At 59.6% G+C, this 17,171-nt stretch overlaps 2 long non-coding RNA genes across 2 annotated transcripts; one reads left to right on the top strand and one right to left on the bottom strand.

The window, feature by feature from the left end:
* Positions 1 to 919: 919 nt before the first annotated feature.
* LOC135362143 (uncharacterized) lies at positions 920 to 11,309 on the bottom strand. The gene is made up of 3 exons (XR_010406646.1): positions 11,118 to 11,309; positions 6,876 to 6,946; positions 920 to 1,410 (listed from the first exon to the last, which is right to left on the bottom strand). It is a non-coding gene; the product is annotated as an uncharacterized LOC135362143 (long non-coding RNA).
* On the top strand, positions 9,874 to 15,237 carry LOC135362142 (uncharacterized). The gene is made up of 3 exons (XR_010406645.1): positions 9,874 to 9,995; positions 11,144 to 11,235; positions 15,100 to 15,237. It is a non-coding gene; the product is annotated as an uncharacterized LOC135362142 (long non-coding RNA).
* Positions 15,238 to 17,171: the final 1,934 nt, after the last annotated feature.

Below are 17,171 nucleotides of genomic sequence, written 5' to 3'. Positions count from 1 at the left end.
AAATGGCTGGAGGAGGGGGGCCCAGAAAGAGGGAAGTCAAACCCCCAGCTCCAGAGATGTGATGGCCTGGTCCAGCTTTACTTGCAGGTGTAGACACAGGCAGAGTCCCTACAGGCAGAGATGGGGAGGTCTTGGCAACTAGGGCCACTCTGGGCCTGGGCTCCTGCCACTCACCCAGAACTGGGAGTGATGTCTGCTGGCCTTGCCTGCCCCTCCCTAGAGGTCAGGTCTTTCTTCAAAATCTCAGTCTCTGTCAACACCACCTCCCTCTGCCACTGCCACTTCCAGCTCAGCTTCCGTACCAGCCTGCCAGAATCACTTCTCAGTGAAGTCACCCAAATCAGCATCCCCAGGGGGGCTCCACTTGGCCCTTCTGAGCACCCTCGTCTGCCCAGGGCCTCAGCAACACAGTAAGAAACCTGTGGGTCCAGGGTATGTGCTGGTGTTCTGGGGTGTAGGACACCCTGACAGGAAAGGAAGGCAATCCAGGGAGGCTTCTTGGAGGAGGGGTTGCTGCTGTAAGTCTTGAAGATAAGCAGGTGGGAGAGGGCCAACATCACCACCAGGCACAGAGAGCATAGAACCTGGATCCCTGGTGCCTTTAGAGACGACAAAGACATTTTACTTTGATTTCCCTTAAAACCAGAAGGAAAAAAAATAATATAATAATAATGAAGATTAAATAATATATCTATCATGGATTATATTTGTCTTTATATCAATAGGGTTATAAAATATAATTTAAAATTTTTCAATGGAGGAAAGGACTCCCAAATGCAGAAGTTGCTACACAAGTGGTAACGGGGCCACAGAATAGTGATATTAGGGAGTGACGCTCCTGGGCAAAGGCAACAACTCAGCCATGCTCAGACACTGAAGAAGACAGGGAAACAGGAAGTTGAGCCCACGGGCGGAGGCAAGGCCTGGAGGCCAAGGGTCCCAGACTGTTCCCAAAGGAGCCCCTGGAGAGCAAGTTGGCCAGATGTGCCCATCAGGTACTGGATGAGTGGGGGCAGAGTCTGGGAGTATCACAGAAATATCATAGGTGAGAGGGGCCAGACTAGGTATTTGAAGGAAAGGGATCTAGAAGGGAGCACATATGAGGTTTGCTGATTGGCTAATGGGGAGGAGTATGGTGCCTGCTCTCTGAGGGACTGCGAGCGAGATGGGGATGACAGCATGGCGGTAGGAAAAAGACTCAGGGGGCTGTGGGGTGGATGCACAGGGCAGGCTATTATATTATTTTCTTCCTTCTGGTTTTAAGGGAAATTAAAGTAAAATGTCTTTGTCGTCTCTAAAAGCACCAGGGATCCAGGTTCTATGCTCTCTGTGCCTGGTGGTGATGTTGGCCCTGCTCCCACCTGCTTATCTTGAGTGTCTGGACTGAAGCTAGAGACTCAGGTTCATAGTCTGTAAAGGAAACCACAGAAGTCTTATGAAAGAGAAGAGTGCCTAGTGTAGAACCCACCCACTTACCCAGTCACCCATCATCCACTCATTCACGCATCAGTCCATCCCCCCACTCATCTACCCCTCAACCCAGCCTATGTTTGAGGGGTGGGTGAGGCAGGAATGAGAGGCGAGGCTGATCTGAGGGGATGGTCTCAGGGCATGTGCCCATGAGTGAAGCCCATCTAATACATAGCAAGGCGTCAACTAGAAGCACTAAGAAAAATCCCAATGTATTGAGGCCAAAATCACGCTATCAAGCAGAAGCTGACAATTCGCTGAGGACCATGTTCCTGGATGGAAGATGGGATAACCCAGCAGGAGTTCTGGCTTTGCCCCTCACCAGTCATGAATCACCCTGTCACGTCTCTGAGGCCCCGGGAGCTCAGGAGCCCACATATACCTGCTGGACCTTAGACACACAGTTACTCAACTGCCGACATGTGGCAGACTCATATTTTGGCAAGGCCACCCAGTCTGGAAGAATGGTCTGTCTGTTCTCCTGGGAGGGGTCTATAGCACGCTGACCTCTGTTAGCATCTGCATGTACACAGAGCATCAAAGGTCAGGATCCTTTGTCCTGAGCAGGGCATGAGGACTCCACATTTGGGGATGCCCATATTCCTCTATGCAGAGGTAAAACCCCCTCAGACCAGCCCCAGTCCCTCCGGTTGCCTCTTCTGCTCCCACTTCCCCCAGGCCCCCAAGCAGCCTAGCCAGTCTGCAGGTGGGAAGGCCCCCAAGGCCAACCTGGGACTATTAAATGCCCTGGAGAAAGTGCCAGGTTGTGGCCTTGGACAGAGCCCTGGAATCGCTGCCCCTCCCCTGCCGGAGGTAGGTGTGGGTCTGGCCTCTGCCGATGGGCTCTGCTCAGGGTCTCAGCCCATACCAGACTGTGCTCTTCAGCCTGCCCACTTCTGAGACTGCACCTGGGGCACTGTGCATAACTTCACACGGTTGGGCATCACAGAGTTCCTGTTCTCATGGCACAGTGTGCGGGGCCACTCCGCGCAGAAGGTGAGTTGACCCCATGGAGGACTTAGTGGGTTGCAGTAATAAAGGAACCCTCACACCCAGGGGTGCCTGGGTGGCTCAGTTGGTTGAGTGTCTGACTCTTGGTTTCGGCTCAGGTGGGTCTCAGGGTCATGAGATTGGGCACCCGCATTGTGCTCCCCACTCAGCATGGAGTCTGCTTCCCCTCTCCCTCTCTGTCTGTCCCTCCCCCCACCAAATAAGTAAATCTTTAAAAATAATAAAAATAAAGGAAACTCACACCCAGACAGGCACTCACAGATGTCAGTGCATTCGGGGCACCCCACAGGGATGTGACCAACTCAACCAGCCCTTGGAGGAATGGGCCCACTGGCAAGGAGGACCGGGCCTTGGATGGGGTCAGGCTAAGTCGATGACCTCAAACAGCCAGCCTGGGCTGGACTCGTGAAATCGTGAATTCACTGACCACCTCGGCTTGCTACTTCTTGAGGCGACAAATCCATGCCGTCAAAGTGACTGTTGGTCTTCCTGGTGGCCCTGACGGTGGGACTGTGTGTGAGGTACACCCAGACCACCCCTCCTCCCAGCGCAGGCAGGCGCAGAGTTGCAATCCTGCTGCAACATAGTGGATGAGGCCTTGCCAAGAGGCTTGAGGACTTTCTCTCTCTCTCTCTGATGAAGAGGATGCCTGTGGCCAAACTCTTGAGAATCTTCTGGGGACAGGAGGGTATTTAGAGTCCTGCCTGGGCAGAAGCCCAGTGGACAGGTGCTGGGAGAAGAGGTGAGCAGGGATGGGGCTTCCCCAGGGCAGGGAGGCCAAGCCGGGCTGAGTGGGCCACACCAGGATGGACCCCTGTATGCAGCCCTCAAATGCTGACACGTGGGTATGTCAGAAAACAAAAGTCCTGCTCATAGGGAGCTCACACTCTGCAGGAAGTCCAACGTATTAACAGTTGCTCCCAGAGCCAGTCTGGACTCCCTGTGCAGCCTGGGAGTCTTTCAGAGCTGGGCCTGGAGACAGCAGCTGTAGCCTCCCACCCTCCTAGCCCTCCACCAACTGACCCCTCACCTCCCGTTTCCCTCTGCCTCCAGGCTTTCTGTGCTGAGGGTCCCCACCTGAATGTCCCCTCTTCTCCTTCAACTTCCACCTGGCAGTCCTGGCAGAGAGCCCACGGGAGCCCATTCTGCCCCATCATGCTCATCATGCTCCACTCCAAGGCCCCTCCCACATCCAAGCCCACTCCTCCCCCAGTACCCACTCCCCCCCATGGGAGCCTGACCGCTGCCCTACGACTCTGAGGACAGCACCTCCTAATGTCTCTATCAGGACTGTGGTCACAGGTCTGCCCAGGCCAAGACAGCTGACCATGCAAAGAGTACACATGTGACCAGCCGAGTTGGGATTGACCCTCCAGGGCCTATACCCCCACAATGAGGAGCGTGGGTCCCTAAGGCCTTCATGTGGGATCTACGCTGACTATGAGCTGATGTGGACAGCAAGACTGTGGTCACAGGAGGAGGGAAGCACATTCACATATAAGCACACAGTATGGACACACACGAGCACACAGGAAACCCTACACTCTCAGGTAAGGGTCTCCTCGTCTCTCACACTCAGCCCCTGCTGGCACATTCCTGGGACGTAGGGGTGTAATGGGACTGGAGCTGAGTCTGCGTGCTGCACCCAGCTCTACTACTCCACTCTGGTCATCTCCCTGACCTGACATCTGAAAGAGGGGGTGACTGGTGCTGCAGAGGCTTGTGCCATGAGGGATGAGGACCACGTGGGGCTTTGGCACCCACATCCACCCAGCAGGGCACCAGCTGCGTCCGGGGGTCCCCCCAACCCCGTTTCCACCCTAAGCCATGTCCAGGCAGTAGGCTGGCAGTGTCGACAGGGAGAGAAAGGGGTGACACCAGCCCTCATGCCCATTCACTGGGATAGATTCTTTGGTCCCGAGGGGCCCTGGAAGACTCTGCTCCTGCCCTTTACTTGGCCCTACCTTGGAGTGGACCCCCCAGGTCCTGCACTCTGGGCCCATTTATGGAGAAAGCATCTAGGGTGTGCCAGGCCTGCCTCACCGTGCTGACCAGGGCACATGTAGCCACATCTTACCCTGACTGCTCTCCTCTGAGCCAAAGGGAACCCACAGATTTTGAGCCCCTATCTCATTTTTCAGATGGAGAAACTAAGGTCCAAAGAAGGGCAGCGAAGACTGGGTCATTCAGTGGCTAGCCAGGAGGACCCAAATCTCAGGCCCCTGCAGAGTCTGCTGTCCTTACCACCTGTGTCAGCCTACCTCAGCATAACCCGGGCCAAGAAGGGTCCACAGCCCCCGGCAGGCTGCTCTGGGGCAGGTGCTGCTCTCTGTCCCCAGTGATGCCAGCAAGTGGGTGTCTTCGTCCCTCCTCAAGAGGGGCCAAGCAAGCAGAGCCAGTGGTAGCCAGACTCCGACCCATGTTGCCAGACCAGCAACTTCCTCTGTACGACATCAGTGTACCCAGCGCACCCTGTGTGTTGAGCTCATTTGTGTCCTTGTATTTGTGTCTGAGAAAGTGTGTGTGTGTCCCAACTTCTGTGTAACACAGCAGGTGAGTATCGTGTAACCAGTGCTCTCCGGCAGCGTGTGCCCTGTGGGTGCCCCAAGTCTGCACACCCACGGGAGAATGTAAGGTTGACCCTAGGTCCTATCTCTTTCTCCTTTAAATGGCATATGTTAAGGTCAGTGAACAGACTGGGCTCGGAAACATCTCTACTCCTGAGACGGAGACGGCATGGCCTGCCGCCAGCTCGGGACTGGCCAAAGGTAAGGCATGTCCTCGCAGGGCAGCCCCTCCTGTGTCTGACCTGCAGCTGGAAACAGACACATTCCTCCCGGAAGCTCCTGCCACTCTTGCAGGGAGTCTGGGGGAGCCCCAGCTGACTCACCACTGACCTTTGACCTCACAGGTTAACCCTTCCTAAACCAGACCCTTGCCCCAGCCATGCTGTCTTAGATATGACAGCTGTATCCAAATGGAGCCCATGGTGCAGGCCTGTGTGTCTACGGATGTTTTTGCACAGGTCTTGGTGTCCTTCCTCTGGCTGTGCTGTACGTGAACACATACACTGTCCGTGCACGTGTGTGGTCAAGATGTCAGCATCCGTGCAAGCCCCTGTCCTGCGCCTGCGCTTTTGAGAATGTACCCTGTCGTATGTATCTGTTGCTGGCTTCGGGTGCTTGCCTGAGGACACGGACGTGTACACAAGGATGTACTTCCTCAGAGACGTGTCAGCTGTGCTCACACCTGTGTGGTCTGTCCCTGCATGCCTTCCCGTGCCTGGCATGTCTGGGCCTGCTCTCCCACCCTGACAGTCACCCTGGATGAGCTCAGGAAGACTAGGCTGAGGGAGCAGGCCCAAGGATGCACCTGAGGTCCAGAGACACACTGCTTTCCTCTGCATCTCCCAGCCTCACCTCGGGATCCCTCTCCCTGGGGCTGCACATCTGGTGCTCAATAAATGACTGGTGAACGAATGGATGAAAAGGGGCTCTAAGGGGCACAGTCTGGAGATGGGGGTAGGCAGGCCCTCCAGGATGGGAGCGAGGCTACTGGCAGGAGCGCCAGTCGTGGACTGGGTCGGAGAGCTCCAGAAGAGGCGGTCAAGGCTGGCCGAGCCCGGGTTGGGGGCAGCAGGGTCTGCGGGCCGCCCCCGCGCACTCCCCGATGTCTCGGGTCACCTTCTGCACCGCCAGGGCCTAGCTGCCCCGCAGGTTATTTATGACCCCCTCCCCCTCCCTGGTGGCGGTGGCGGCCATGGCGGCGGCAGGGGCTCAGGCCTCCGCCCAGCGGCAGAGGGCCCCCAGCGGGGGGACCTCGAGCAGCGAGGGGGCCGCCCCATGGCCACGAGGAAGGCAGGGGCGGGGCCTCTGAGGGCCGGAGGAGGGGTTTGGGCAGCCGCTCCCACCTGCGTTTCCCAAGGAAGGTGCCGCCAGGCCTGAACTCCAGGCGGGGGGAGGTTCTAGAGCCAAAATTCTGTCCTTCTGACCTCTGGCTCCAGTCAGAAGCGCAGAGCAGGTGCCAAACCAGGACACAGGTGGACAGGAGGAAGAAAGTGAGCAGATCCTTGTGGCAGGGGTAGAATGCCCAGGAGTAAGGATGCCTGATCCCTGTGGGAAAGTGGCTCTGATCCTGTGGGCAGAGAGGTCTACTTCCCATGAAGAGGGGGAAACAGGTAGGGGTGGGGGTAGGGGTGAACTGATCAGCCAAAGCCCTAGAAGGGGGTCTCCTGAAAGTCAGGGTGTGGCCCTTGGAGGAGAAGGGGTCCTGCAGGGAGCTTTGAACCCAGTCATGGTCATTTTAGGAAGCCCCTTGATCCTCCAGAGAGAGGTGGAACCAGATAGTAGCATGGAGGTTAGGCTGGGTGAGCTAGGTTAGTTTAGCCCCCTTACCTTGCCAGCTGGGTTCCACTTCCGAAAGCCAGAGTTGGGGCCTTCTTTGCCCCTCCTTCACCACTGTGGGCCTGTTCAGGATGAAAGAAGTCAGGGGTGAGTCAAGGGTGGTCCTGCAGAAGGGAAGGGAGGCCCCCTCCACAGGCTACATGGTACCTTCTCAGATCTAGAGATAAACTGCACTAGCCTTCCCTCCCCAAACCTCAGTTTAAAGGTCAGGGGTTAGGAGGCCTAAGGGTCAGTGAATAGGTGCAGGCAAACATGAGAAGAGCTGAGTGGAGGGGACCATCTCTTGAAAGCGGTGTCAGGGCTGTAGCCGGACAGTTGGCCTCACGCTGAGCCCTGATAACCTCTCCACACTGTGCCATGACCACAGCTTAGCATGATGGCTCCTCTGTGGGCCTTGGCTCTTGGGCAGGAACAGCCTCCTGCATCCATTAGACATGGAGGGAGCACACCTGAGAGCAAGACGCGGACCACAGAAGGTGAGTGTGCACCTAGGGTCAGGCATGTGCAGGTGTCCAGTTTGCACGGAGGGCAACTGGGCTGAGGGTGGCACACCATAGAGGACCACTCACTTTCACACCCACATTCACACCTGGCCCCTTAAATCCCAGCAGGCAGATGGACAAAGAGTAGAGCAGAAGGGGGATACAGAGGTTTGGGTGCATAGGTTCCCAGACACGTTCCTGGTCTCAGCCCAGACCTTGCTCCCCGAGTCAGTCTTGGGGCTGGCTGGTGCCTCGGTTGCAGATGATCTTGGCAGTGTGCATCAGCAAGGGAGAGCAGAGCAGGAGCCAGTGGTCAGGCTCATGCCCAGCTGGTGCAGGTGCCTGGGAGGAGGTGGGTGAGGGTGGGGTGCTCCCTCACTCCCATCACTCCCTTGCACAAGGTGCTCATGCAAGCACGCCTGTGGTCCAGCTCAACCCCCCAGAGCCCGGTCAGAGAGATGCCCACAAAAATGCCGTGCCAAATGCATCTCAGTGGGGGTCTAGGCGCTGGGATGGGATCTGAGGCTACTTTCTAGCTTGTTCAGAATAACACATCAGAGAAAGACAAACCTGTCTCATCAGCTATTAGTAGGTTTCTGTTTCTCTTCCTAATGCTTCTACTGCAAGGCTGCCATGCTGGCCTGCAGGGAGATGGGAGTTGAACACCAAGGGACAAGCCACCCTCATGCCAGGACTGGGCCAAGGCTGACCTGCTTCCTCAAGGCACCAAAGTGGACATGAGTGTAGAGGGTTCCTCTTCCCCAGACTGGCTCATACTAGGGAACAGAAATGTGCTCAAGTGTGCAATCTCGCACTCATCGGCCCCTCTTCCTCCCCACATCTTCCATCCCTCAACCAGACTGCATCTAGCCCACCTTCCTGCCCCACAGCATGGCTCAGATATTGTTTGTCCTGGAGTCAGAGAGCCTGGATTTAAAACAGCTGTATGACATCAGGAGAGTTACTTGACCTCTCTGTGTCTCACCCTCCTCATCTATAAAATGAGAATAATGAGGAAAACTCATATTGAGACGATCAAGTGAACTAAGGCATGTAAAGTGCAGAGTAGTAAGGTGGCGGTTATTGACAGCATCGTTGTCGTGTTGTTCACAGAACATGAAACCTCCCCAACATATTTGCAGAGGCCACACACCACAAACCCACAGCCTCACACCCTGCAGATGCAGAGGAGACCACCCACGCCCAACACTGATGCCCACCACCCACCGCCGCTGTGAAAACACTCCTACCCAGAACCGCCAGGCCAGCGGGCCGCTCCTAATCACAGGTCCCTCCTGCGCCAGGAGCCCACTCTCGGTCCTGGGCCCGCCCCCTCCCCAAGTGTAGTCCGGGGCTCCCAGCTGCGCCCCATGACTCCCTCAACGATGGCGCGGTCGGGGCGCGCAGCTTCTCGCTAGCGTACGCTCCTTCGCACACCCTCGCGCGCTTGGAAATAGGGCAGGGGCGCAGCCCTGTCCCACCGCCCCCGCCGCCAGCCGTGTGAGCCCAGTCGGCCGTCACGCACCCCCTGCTGGAGCCCGCGCCCGCCCGCCCGCCGGCCTAGCCGGGGCCGTTTAAATGGGCCAAGTTGTGGCGGCGGCAGCGGCGGGAGTCTCCCAAGTCCCTGCCGGGCGGGCGCGCCCCAGTGTACGCGGGTGCGCAGCCGGGGCGCCGGGGCGGCGAGGTGGGGCTGGGGCCTGGGACCCCCGGGCGGGGCGGGGCGCAGGGCCAGAGACTTCTGGACTCCACTGCCCGGCTGGGTCCTGCGGGCGGACCAGCGAGCGGGGCCGCCCCAGGGGGCGCGGGCGCAGGTGGCCCAGGGCCCTGTGGAGCCCTGGGGCCCCGGGGGTGCGGCGCTCGGCAGGTCGATAGGGGATCGAGAGGAGCTCCCGCAGCACCATGTCTCAGGCAGCCAAGGCCCCGGCAGCCGGCCGAGAAGCGGCCCGTGGTGGCCCGGCGGGCGGCGCGGCCGCAGGTGCCGGGGCGCAGTAGCGGGTAGGGCGGGCGCGCCGCCGGGAGACTCCCGGGCCCCCCGCCCTCGAGACCCAACGCCAGCCCAGGCCCGAGCAAGTGGCGCCGGCGGCGGAGAGCCAGGCTACAAGGCCACCGCCCGTCACGCCAGCGGTCAAGAAGGAGCTCCCAGGCCGCGAAGACCTGGCCCTGGCTCTGGCCACCTTCCATCCGACCCGGGCCGCACTGCCACTGCCGCCGCTCCCAGGCTACCCGACACCGCTGCCGGCCGCGGCCGCCCTGCCCCCGGCCGCCTCGCTGCCCGCCGCGACCGCTGGCTACGAGGCGCTGTGGGCTCCACCACTCCGCTCCCCGCGCGCCTACCTGAGCCTGCACAAGGCCGCCCCGCACCTCCACCTGCCCCGGGGCCCTCTGGCCCTGGAACGCGTCTCAGCCACTGCGGCCGCGGCCCCGATTTCCAGCCGCTGCTGGACAACGGCGAGCCGGGCATCGAGGTGGAGCGCGGCGCCCACCGCGCGCTGCTCTCCGTGCGCAAACTGCCAAGGCAGCAAGGGTCCGTCCATCCGCCACCGCGGCGAGTGGCTCACACCCAACGAGTTCCAGTTCGTCAGCGGCCGAGAGACGGCCAAGGACTGGAAGCGCAGCATCCGCCACAAAGGTGCGGCCGCGGCGGGGGCGCAGGCCGCTACGGTCCCTCCCCTCTGCTCCCCGAGGACCCCTGGGTCCGGACCCCCTCATTCTGCCACCCGGGAGACTCCATCTCCGCCCGGAGAGGGCGCTGCGACTCTGGGGCTGCCGCAGGGACACTCCCCCCCCCCCCCCCCCCGCCCCCAGCACGGTCGCCTTGTTGGACCCGAGCAGAGCGCCCTCGGCCTCCACCGCCACCTCAGCTTGAGCCGCGGTGCTCTGGGCTCCCGGCTACACACGAGCCGGCCCCTCCTCCCACTCGGAAGGTCTTTGCGGGATTCCTGGGCTGTGTGGCCCAGGGGAAGTTTAGGGGAACTCGGGAGACGGCGGGAGGCCGGCTGGGCGGGACCCCACTTCCCTCCCGGGTCGGGGAGCCACCAGGTTCCAGCGGGAGGAGAGGGGCCCATGGGCGGTCGGGGTGCGGGTGCGAGTTGCTGGAAGGCAAGGGAAGGTGTAGGGGTGTCGTGGGTAGGTGGGGGCCGCGGGGGCGCGCGTCGGGGCGGGGGCGCGCGCGGAGCTGGCACGGCGGCGGGGCTGGGAGCAGCCTGCTCAGAGCATTCAGGAGTCTGGCTCCGAGGGCGCGTTGCGAGGGCGCCGGAGCAGGCAAACGGGGGAAGCGCAGCGAGCGACAGGGGCGGGGGTGGGGGATCCTTAGAGAGTTGGGGACCCAGTCGCGCTGGCTTTGAGGCTCGCGGCTCTGCTGTGGCCGCCCTCCTCCCGCTGAGGTCTCAGAAACAGCCCTGGTCCAGGCGGCGCCGCTCACCCGCGCGCAGGCTCGACCTTCGTGAACCCTGTTCCCAGTTCCCCCGGAGCGGCTTGGAGAGAGGGTAGAGAGCGGGAGGAGGGACACAGGGGGCGGGGAGGAGGCCGCCCTTGGTCAGGGGCCGGCGCTTGCCGGGATCTTGAGTTTCTGAGCCCCGCAGATCCCCGCGGCGTCCGCGAGGGTGTGGTGGGCGGCAGGGCCAGGGAGCGGGTTCAGAAGTTGGATGTTCCTACACGTGCCAGGAGGGGGAACCGGCCGTGCAGCTTACTGCGCCCCGAAAGCGCGCCCGTGCGTGCCGGCTCTACCTGTGCCCCAGCCCTGCTCTCTCACCGGTCCTGCCTCGGCTCTCCTCACAGGAAAAAGTCCGAAGACGCTTATGTCCAAGGGGATTCTGCAGGTGCACCCTCCGATCTGCGACTGTCCGGGCTGTCGAATATCCTCCCCGGTGGTGAGATGGGGGAGAAAAGTTGGGGCTTTGGGTCTTCCTTCTCCCCTGTGGAGCTTGTGCCTGTTCTCTAGGACCCAGAGTCCTAACCTCAACCCTGCCAGTGTGCAGGAGTGAGCCCCCGCAGGGGCAAATAGGGGAGACTTCGCTTTGGGTGGGAATCCTGGGGCAGCCCTCCGCTCTTTGGATGCAGGACCTGACCATTCCCTATCTTGGAGCTGCTGCTTCTCAGGTCTTGGGGACAGCCTAGGCTGTAAAGGTCTCCTCCCTGGACAGTGCCATCCACCTGGGGCCTGGGACCCTGCCCTGTCACAGGTCTGGGGTGGGGGTGGGGGTGTCACTGTGTCAGCTGGCCTGGCTTGGGAGAGGGGCTGGTCCTAAGGTAACACTTGTTCTGGGATGTGGCACTGTTGGCTGGCCTGGATGTACATTCTGGGGTGGTCACAGCTTGGAGGTGAGTAACATGTGTCTCTGGGATGCCAAAAGCTAGAACCCTGCTGGGCAAGGCCCTGGATGTCCAGGAGAGTCTGAGGATACAACCCAGTTGGGGGCAGAATCTGAGCAGTGTGGGCCTTTGGTGTCAAGATCTGGAGGTGGAGGCTGATGTGGGACCCCCAACCCAGTGTAGACATGTATTGACGCCCTCTTTGGCCTAGGGGAGCAGCAGAGATTGGGGTGCTGGGCCTGCCCCTGAAGCACTGTCTTCCACATCCTATGTCCTCCAGGCAGCAATAGTTGGAGGACTGATCTGAAGAAGAAATTGCATCTTGAGAGGAACCAATTTTGAGCTGCTCGGGGAGAGCCGGTTAGGGCCCTGGCTGCTGGTGGTGGTTGGGATTGTGCTGTTATTGCTGGCGTCTGCAGCCCCCCACACAGGAAGGGGTGAGAGAGGACCCAGGACACCACCTTCAGCTTCTTTAGTTTGGACTGGAAGTAGGAAGGAGGAAGGGATGTTTTGGTTTCCTCATGAACCCTGGAGGCGGGTAACCTGAGCAGGCGGGGAAGCCACAAACACACCTGTGAATACAGACACCAGATCAGACACACAAGTTGGACAGGGGGACGGGGATACAGCCATGCCTCTCCTGTGTGCCCACCCCACACACCTGTCTGCCATGAGCTCATGGTCAGAGTATGTGCGCACAGGCAGCCCACCTCTTACCTGCTACTACGGTACCTGCCTGGGGCAAGAAGCTGAGCTCCCACTCCACTTAACGCACCTTTTCAAGCAGCTGGTACTGGGAGAAGAGTCTTCTGGGCACCCTCAAGGCTAGCCTGGGGTTTCTGTTCGGGTTGGAGGGTCCCAGCCTGTCTTAACCCACCCTTCCAGAGGTCTCTCACACCAGTGTGGGGTTCAGGTGGCCTGAGCCCAGTATCAATTTCCCCAGAACATTGCTTGGATTGGAGAGGGGTGGGGAGGTCTGGCAGGGATGAGGCCACGACCTCGAACTGCCTACCTGTCTGGGGCTCCCGGGTCCCTGTCCTGCATGAGGGATGCCTCAGACCTGGGCCTGCCTCTCCTGAACCTGGTCCCTCCCAGGCCCATCCCTGTACCCTTCCCTTAGGAAGGAGCTACACAGACCCCCTTGTCTTTCCAGCCCCGCTTTCGCCACATAGAGATGGTCTTCCTCCATCCCCCACAGCCAGGCCCGAAGGTACATACACACCTCACAGCCACAGATACCCCAGGGGCACAATGTGGGTGTGCATATTTGGTGCAGGGATCATGCAGACATGCAAGAAGGCTTTCCTGTTCCCCTCCTTGTGTTCTGAGGCGCCAATGGTTGACTAGCAACAGAGGTTTGTCACAGAGTTTTCAAATCTGTGCGCTGCTGAGCAGGGGTGAGTGGCTGAGGTCTTGGGTGTGCGTAGGAGGAAAGTATGCTCCCTGTCCTTGGTCGGGGTCAGGGCTGCCCATCCTGGTCCCTCTTCCTCAGCTCCCCTCCCACAGGAGCACCTCCAAGAGCCACCGCAGGCCAGCATAGCTGGTCTGGCCTCATCCCAAGTGGCGGTATTACTGCCCTCATTTTCCTCTCCTACTTGCCCTACAGATGAGAAGCAGAGGGAAATGCATTTCCTTTTCTTCTTAAGAGAATAGTTCAATTAAAGCAGAAAGACAGGAGAGGAGGTCCTGGTGCTTGGGCCACAGGCTAGAGAAGGACAGACCGGAGTGGGACTTCCCAGCAGTGCACACTTCAGACAGGCCAGCGGTTGTTGAAAACACTGCCCTTGGCGCCCAATAGCTGGACCAGACAGGCCCTCGCACCTGCGGCTCAACCACTCTCTGCTCTTGCTGTTAGAGCACAGGGCCAAGGCCAGGGTCTCAGAAGGGGCCACAAAGCAGGCCATTTCATCTCTCAGGCCAACCCTCAGACTCCCACCCAGCCCCAGTGCTGCCCAGGGTCTCTCACTGAGTATGTTGCAGAGAGGAATACGGAGGGTGTCCCAAGTGGATTCATAAGGGCAAGTATGGGGGAGACTGTGGCTCGCGGTGGGGGGCGTGGAGAGGGGGGCAACTGTGGTCCCCAGACCAAGCGAGGGGAGAAGACTAGGGCCCCCTGACCCTGTTGGGGCCACTGACCAAATCTGGAGCTGGGGTGGGCTGGGTCTGAAGGGAAGGTCCCTTATTCTGGAGGACAGGACGATGGTGGCTGCTTAGCAGTCCTGCAGGTCCAGGATGACACGGGTCCAGGGTGAGGCGAGACCCACCCCCACACTTTCCTCCTCAAGCTCGTGGGTATGATGGCATTGTCCTTGCAACAGGAAAGAGGATGTCCGAGGGCCCCCAGGTGACGGAAGAGATGAGAGAGAATTAGATAATCCCAAGGTCCCTGCCACCCCCCTGAAACAGCAACCCCTTATTAAATAAAAAAAGGGTACCTGCCCACCCGAAAATAATCAGTAACTTTTCTTCTTCCACTGGGGCAGCAGGACCTAAGGACACTGTAGGGAGCCTTGGTGTATAGTGACCTTGTATAGTGTGCTCTGAGCAGGGACAAGCTCGGTGTGGAGTACCCTCCATGTCTGTGCACAGGACATGCCTTCCTGCTCTGATCTCCCAGCACACAGCACACACATGAGCTCCACATCCTCACAACATGGGTGTAGGGAGGGGAGAAGGAGGTGTTGTGGAAGAAATGGAATCTCTGTTTCTGACCCAGAGGGTAGGCTCACGAGGGGCCCATGGGACAAAGGGTGTAGGTTGGCAAGGGCTCCCCATCAAGTGACCTGTGAACCCCAGGCCTGCAGTTTGCAAGGGGTCAGCAGGATCAGGCCCCAGACTCAGGCTCCAAACAACCCTGAACTGGACCCTGCGTGGCACTAGCAGAATAGAAGACAGGACTTGGCAGTGGCTGGGGGTTCATGCAGGAGCTTGTGGGACGGTCCAGCAGACACAAGCACACAGAGGTACCTGCACGTTGAACACGTGGCAGAATGCAGACATGCTGTGTTGTGCACACGTGGTCCCTGGGGCTCCCTGGGGCTGAGAAAGCTGGGGTCTGCCTCCGGGTGGGCACCCCCACACTCCGGCTAGAGTGCAGAGTCTGGACGAGGCAGTGTCACGAGGAGCCTGGCCAGGGCCTACAGCCCTTCACTGCACCCCGCTCCCCCGTAGCAGACCCGGGCCTCATCTTTCTGCTCTTGTCTTCAGCTCCAGCCACTGGGACCCATGTGGACCCTCGGGCCTGTCCTGTGGGCTAGAAGCCCTGTAGCGGGGCCAGGGATGGTGCCTATTTGATCTTAGCAGCTGCTCTGAGGGCTTCCGTCACCTGCACCCTGCCTGAGGCTTGGGCCTGGAGTGCACAGCTCCCAGGACCCTGAGTGTCCTGGCTCAGCCTAACCTTCCTCTCTTGCCTCCCTACCCAGAACCGGGGGCGGCTGGCAGACAAGAGGACAGTTGCCCTGCCCACTGCACGGGTCCTAAAGAAGGAGCTGACCCCCAGCTTCTCGTCCCGTGATGGTGACAGCGATGGGAGTGGCCCAGCCTGTGGGCGGCAACCAGGCTTGAAATAGGGGGACACCCCACATGTCCCTCTCATGAGGAGAAGGTACTTTTACTGGGGGCCAGGCTCGGGGGAGGCACACGGGCTCTGGTCGGGACATCAAGACTGGTGTCTCCAGGTAGCTGAAGGCCAGGCCAGGGCGAGGACCCTTTGCCCTGGGGACAGGGCCCAGGTTGAGCTTGTCATGTCTTGGTATCTGCCGAAGCTGAAACAGCCTGAACCCCTGACGCCACAAGACCATAGTGAGAACCTACCCTGCCCCCACTTGGAGGGAGGGGGTCGACGAGGTTCCATGTGGGGAAGGAAGGAGGCTCTAGGAAGGGCCGGGGGCTCTCGGAGGAGGGCAGTCAGGGAGACCCAGGAAGGGAGGGCCTGATACCACCACAGCCAGGCGGAGAGAAAGGAGCTGAGCAGCCCCCTTCCCGGAGCTGGCCCTGAAACTCTCATGCTCATTCTCCTTGGCAGGAGGCAGCTTTCCTGGCTACCCACTGTCCCTTCCAGGCTTGGGGCCACTCTTCCTGACTTCCCACCATCTCCTCTCCTGGCAGAGACACCTCCCACTGTCCACTCACCTCTTCATGCCTCCATCTATCTGTCGTCGGTCCATTCATTTGTCTGTCCATCCAGCACATGTTACTCACCCCCAGAGTTTCTAGGCCTTTTCTCTTCCCACCTAGTCTTTCAACGTGTTCCAACATCTCCTGCCCTAAAATAACCCTCCCAAACCCCCAACACCCCCACTTCCCAGCCCTCCTACCCTCGCTTGCTAAGGTGACACACCCACACAGGCTTCCAACCACCACCCCTCAGCCTGAGGGTCTTTCTGGGAACACTGCTATGAGTGAGGGGACAGGCAGAGGGCAGAGCTGTTTCCTTACTTGACCTCTCGTTTTGGCATCCCTCCTACCTACAAGTGTGGTGGTCGCTTTCAGGAGGCAGACTGGTAGCAGCTGGGACCCAGGAAGCTGCACCCACCTGGGCTGACTCTGGACCATAGGTGCTGGCAGCGGCCATGGGGCTTGCTCCCTGACCTGTTCCAGCCTGGCTGGAGCAGCTCTGGCAACTAGGAATTTGGTTCAGTTGCATGGCTGATCGCAGAAGAGGCTACAGCTCCCCTCCCCACCCCCGCCCTCAGCACAATGTGGCAGCTCTCCTGGGTTCGCTGCAACAAGAAGGACAGGTGTGGCAGCCTCATTTCTGTCCTTCCCAATTCCTTTGGTGAGACCAGGAGTCGGCTCCTGCCCCACGGTCCTATCCTGGTGGCAGCCACTGGCTGGTTGAGCTGGTACCAGATAGCACTGGAGACAAATCCGAGCCAACCCAGTTCCCTTGGGGCCAGCGCTCTGGGGAAGATGAGGGCTATGCCATACACACACCCTGCTGTTCAGGTACCAGATCCTGGAGGCCACTTTGACCCTCCGCTTCTTTCCTTGCAGAGTCTACACCCACTGGGACGTGAACATCTCCTTCCGAGAGACGTCCTGCAGGTAGGGTCTGGGCTTATCCCCACACATCGTGCGTGGGCAGGATGGAGCCTTGTTGCTCCATTTCCCGTGGGTCTGCTTCTAAATCTTTCCAGCCTCCCTCCCTTCCTCCCCTCCCTAGTCTGTGGTCTGTCGGTCGGTTTGTGCCCAGGCCCTAACAACAGCACAGGTGGGTTCTGGGCAGCCTAACCCTCCCACATGGGACTGACCATTTGAGTCAGTCTGCCCAAAGATGAGGCCATGACCTCCCCCTCCCACCCTCCCAAAGACCCACCCGGAGATGAGGATGGTGATGTGTGCCTGGGGTCTCATAGGATGCAGAGGCGTTCACTAGGGAAAGAGGATGTCTGCAAAGATGTGGAAGAGCAAGGGAAGGGGATGTGGGGCTGTGGGGGGCTGGCAGGTCTGGTCCAACTGAATGCTAAAGGACTTTGGATGCTGAGCCTGTAGG

This window comes from Mirounga angustirostris, unplaced genomic scaffold, assembly GCF_029215605.1.
Source record: "Mirounga angustirostris isolate CCGP_5_RB_7025 unplaced genomic scaffold, mMirAng1.0.hap1 SCAF_12, whole genome shotgun sequence".
Lineage (NCBI taxonomy): Eukaryota > Metazoa > Chordata > Mammalia > Carnivora > Phocidae > Mirounga > Mirounga angustirostris.
The sequence above is the reverse complement of the archived record's forward strand: the minus strand, read 5'-3'. Positions and strand labels throughout refer to the sequence as shown.